Raw genomic sequence first — 6,000 nt, forward strand, 5'->3', positions numbered from 1 at the left:
CATCTCTACATCTACAACTCTACAACTCTGCATCTACAACTCTAAATCTACAACTCTATATCTCTACATCTACAACTCTATCTCTACATCTACAACACTCTACATCTACAACTCTACATCTCTGCATCTACAACTCTGCATCTACAACTCTGCATCTACATCTCTGCATCTACAACTCTCTACATCTACAACTCTCTGCATCTACAACTCTCTACATCTACAACTCTACATCTACAACTCTCTACAACTCTACATCTACAACTCTCTACAACTCTACATCTACAACTCTCTACATCTCTACATCTACAACTCTCTACATCTACAACTCTCTACATCACTACATCTACAACTCTCTACAACTCTACATCTCTACATCTACAACTCTCTATCTACATCTCTACATCTACAACTCTGCATCTACATCTACAACTCTACATCTACATCTCTACAACTCTGCATCTACAACTCTGAATCTACAACTCTGCATCTACAACTCTGCATCTCTACATCTACAACTCTACAACTCTGCATCTACAACTCTACATCTACAACTCTATATCTCTACATCTACAACTCTATCTCTACATCTACAACTCTACATCTACAACTCTCTACAACTCTGCATCTACAACTCTACATCTACAACTCTCTACATCTCTACATCTACAACTTTACATCTACATCTCTACATCTACAACTCTCTACATCTACAACTCTACATCTACAACTCTCTACATCTCTACATCTACAATTCTACATCTCTACATCTACAACTCTCTACAACTCTACATCTCTACCTCTGCATCTACATCTCTGCATCTACAACTCTGCATCTACAACTCTATCTATACATCTACAACTCTACATCTACAACTCTCTACAACTCTGCATCTACAACTCTCTATCTACATCTCTACATCTACAACTCTGCATCTACAACTCTACAACTCTGCATCTACAACTCTGCATCTCTACATCTACAACTCTGCATCTCTACATCTACAACTCTACAACTCTGCATCTACAACTCTACAACTCTGCATCTACAACTCAACATCTACAACTCTATATCTCTACATCTACAACTCTACAACTCTGCATCTACAACTCTACATCTACAACTCTATATCTCTACATCTACAACTCTACATCTACAACTCTATCTCTACATCTACAACTCTACATCTCTACAACTCTACATCTACAACTCTCTACAACTCTGCGTCTACATCTCTGCATCTACATCTCTGCATCTACAACTCTGCATCTACATCTCTACATCTACAACTCTGCATCTACAACTCTACAACTCTGCATCTACAACTCTGCATCTCTACATCTACAACTCTGCATCTCTACATCTACAACTCTACAACTCTGCATCTACAACTCTACAACTCTGCATCTACAACTCTACATCTACAACTCTATATCTCTACATCTACAACCCTACATCTACAACTCTATCTCTACATCTACAACTCTACATCTACAACTCTCTACATCTCTACAACTCTGCATCTACATCTCTGCATCTACATATCTGCATCTACATCTCTGCATCTACAACTCTGCATCTACAACTCTACAACTCTGCATCTACAACTCTGCATCTCTACATCTACAACTCTACAACTCTGCATCTACAACTCTGCATCTCTACATCTACAACTCTACAACTCTCTACAACTCTGCATCTACATCTCTGCATCTACATCTCTGCATCTACAACTCTGCATCTACATCTCTGCATCTACAACTCTACATCTACAACTCTATATCTCTACATCTACAACTCTATCTCTACATCTACAACTCTACATCTACAACTCTCTACAACTCTGCATCTACATCTCTGCATCTACAACTCTACATCTACATCTCTACAACTCTGGATCTACATCTCTACATCTACAACTCTACAACTCTGCATCTACAACTCTACATCTACAACTCTATATCTCTACATCTACAACTCTACATCTACAACTCTATCTCTACATCTACAACTCTACATCTACAACTCTCTACATCTCTACAACTCTACATCTACAACTCTCTACAACTCTGCATCTACATCTCTGCATCTACATCTCTGCATCTACAACTCTGCATCTACATCTCTACATCTACAACTCTGCATCTACAACTCTACAACTCTGCATCTCTACATCTACAACTCTGCATCTCTACATCTACAACTCTACAACTCTGCATCTACAACTCTACAACTCTGCATCTACAACTCTACATCTACAACTCTATATCTCTACATCTACAACCCTACATCTACAACTCTATCTCTACATCTACAACTCTACATCTACAACTCTCTACATCTCTACAACTCTGCATCTACATCTCTGCATCTACATATCTGCATCTACATCTCTGCATCTACAACTCTGCATCTACAACTCTACAACTCTGCATCTACAACTCTGCATCTCTACATCTACAACTCTACAACTCTGCATCTACAACTCTGCATCTCTACATCTACAACTCTACAACTCTCTACAACTCTGCATCTACATCTCTGCATCTACATCTCTGCATCTACAACTCTGCATCTACATCTCTGCATCTACAACTCTACATCTACAACTCTATATCTCTACATCTACAACTCTATCTCTACATCTACAACTCTACATCTACAACTCTCTACAACTCTGCATCTACATCTCTGCATCTACAACTCTACATCTACATCTCTACAACTCTGGATCTACATCTCTACATCTACAACTCTACAACTCTGCATCTACAACTCTACATCTACAACTCTATATCTCTACATCTACAACTCTACATCTACAACTCTATCTCTACATCTACAACTCTACATCTACAACTCTCTACATCTCTACAACTCTACATCTACAACTCTCTACAACTCTGCATCTACATCTCTGCATCTACATCTCTGCATCTACAACTCTGCATCTACATCTCTACATCTACAACTCTGCATCTACAACTCTACAACTCTGCATCTCTACATCTACAACTCTGCATCTCTACATCTACAACTCTACAACTCTGCATCTACAACTCTACAACTCTGCATCTACAACTCTACATCTACAACTCTATATCTCTACATCTACAACTCTACATCTACAACTCTATCTCTACATCTACAACTCTACATCTACAACTCTCTACATCTCTACAACTCTGCATCTACATCTCTGCATCTACATCTCTGCATCTACAACTCTACAACTCTGCATCTACAACTCTGCATCTCTACATCTACAACTCTACAACTCTGCATCTACAACTCTGCATCTACAACTCTACACATCTGCATCTACAACTCTGCATCTCTACATCTACAACTCTACAACTCTACATCTACAACTCTCTACAACTCTGCATCTACATCTCTGCATCTACATCTCTGCATCTACAACTCTGCATCTACATCTCTGCATCTACAACTCTACATCTACAACTCTATATATCTACATCTACAACTCTATCTCTACATCTACAACTCTACAACTCTGCATCTACATCTCTGCATCTACATCTCTGCATCTACATCTCTGCATCTACAACTCTACAACTCTGCATCTACAACTCTGCATCTCTACATCTACAACTCTAAAACTCTGCATCTACAACTCTGCATCTCTACATCTACAACTCTACAACTCTCTACAACTCTGCATCTACATCTCTGCATCTACATCTCTGCATCTACAACTCTGCATCTACATCTCTGCATCTACAACTCTACATCTACAACTCTATATCTCTACATCTACAACTCTATCTCTACATCTACAACTCTACATCTACAACTCTCTACAACTCTGCATCTACATCTCTGCATCTACAACTCTACATCTACATCTCTACAACTCTGGATCTACATCTCTACATCTACAACTCTACAACTCTGCATCTACAACTCTACATCTACAACTCTATATCTCTACATCTACAACTCTATCTCTACATCTACAACTCTACATCTACAACTCTCTACAACTCTGCATCTACATCTCTGCATCTACAACTCTGCATCTACATCTCTACATCTACAACTCTGCATCTACAACTCTACAACTCTGCATCTACAACTCTGCATCTCTACATCTACAACTCTGCATCTCTACATCTACAACTCTACAACTCTGTATCTACAACTCTACATCTACAACTCTATATCTCTACATCTACAACTCTACATCTACAACTCTCTACATCTCTACAACTCTACATCTACAACTCTATATCTCTACATCTACAACTCTACATCTACAACTCTATCTCTACATCTACAACTCTACATCTACAACTCTCTACATCTCTACAACTCTGCATCTACAAACCTGCATCTACAACTCTGCATCTACATCTCTACATCTACAACTCTCTACATCTACAACTCTCTACATCTACAACTCTACAACACTCTACATCTACAACTCTACATCTCTACATCTACAACTCTCTATCTACATCTCTACATCTACAACTCTGCATCTACATCTACAACTCTACATCTACATCTACATCTCTACAACTCTGCATCTACAACTCTGCATCTCTACATCTACAACTCTACAACTCTGCATCTACAACTCTACATCTACAACTCTATATCTCTACATCTACAACTCTATCTCTACATCTACAACTCTACATCTCTACAACTCTACATCTACAACTCTCTACAACTCTGCGTCTACATCTCTGCATCTACATCTCTGCATCTACAACTCTGCATCTACATCTCTACATCTACAACTCTGCATCTACAACTCTACAACTCTGCATCTACAACTCTGCATCTCTACATCTACAACTCTGCATCTCTACATCTACAACTCTACAACTCTGTATCTACAACTCTACATCTACAACTCTATCTCTACATCTACAACTCTACATCTACAACTCTCTACATCTCTACAACTCTGCATCTACATCTCTGCATCTACATCTCTGCATCTACATCTCTGCATCTACAACTCTGCATCTACAACTCTACAACTCTGCATCTACAACTCTGCATCTCTACATCTACAACTCTACAACTCTGCATCTACAACTCTGCATCTCTACATCTACAACTCTACAACTCTCTACAACTCTGCATCTACATCTCTGCATCTACATCTCTGCATCTACAACTCTGCATCTACATCTCTGCATCTACAACTCTACATCTACAACTCTATATCTCTACATCTACAACTCTATCTCTACATCTACAACTCTACATCTACAACTCTCTACAACTCTGCATCTACATCTCTGCATCTACAACTCTACATCTACATCTCTACAACTCTGGATCTACATCTCTACATCTACAACTCTACAACTCTGCATCTACAACTCTACATCTACAACTCTATATCTCTACATCTACAACTCTATCTCTACATCTGCAACTCTACATCTACAACTCTCTACAACTCTGCATCTACATCTCTGCATCTACAACTCTGCATCTACATCTCTACATCTACAACTCTGCATCTACAACTCTACAACTCTGCATCTACAACTCTGCATCTCTACATCTACAACTCTGCATCTTTACATCTACAACTCTACAACTCTGTATCTACAACTCTACATCTACAACTCTATATCTCTACATCTACAACTCTATCTCTACATCTACAACTCTACATCTACAACTCTCTACAACTCTGCATCTACATCTCTGCATCTACATCTCTACATCTACAACTCTGCATCTACAACTCTACAACTCTGCATCTACAACTCTGCATCTCTACATCTACAACTCTGCATCTCTACATCTACAACTCTACAACTCTGTATCTACAACTCTACATCTACAACTCTATATCTCTACATCTACAACTCTACATCTACAAATCTATCTCTACATCTACAACTCTACATCTACAACTCTCTACATCTCTACAACTCTACATCTACAACTCTATATCTCTACATCTACAACTCTACATCTACAACTCTATCTCTACATCTACAACTCTA

Source organism: Gasterosteus aculeatus, unplaced genomic scaffold, assembly GCF_964276395.1.
Source record: "Gasterosteus aculeatus unplaced genomic scaffold, fGasAcu3.hap1.1 HAP1_SCAFFOLD_22, whole genome shotgun sequence".
Classification (NCBI taxonomy): Eukaryota; Metazoa; Chordata; class Actinopteri; order Perciformes; family Gasterosteidae; genus Gasterosteus; species Gasterosteus aculeatus.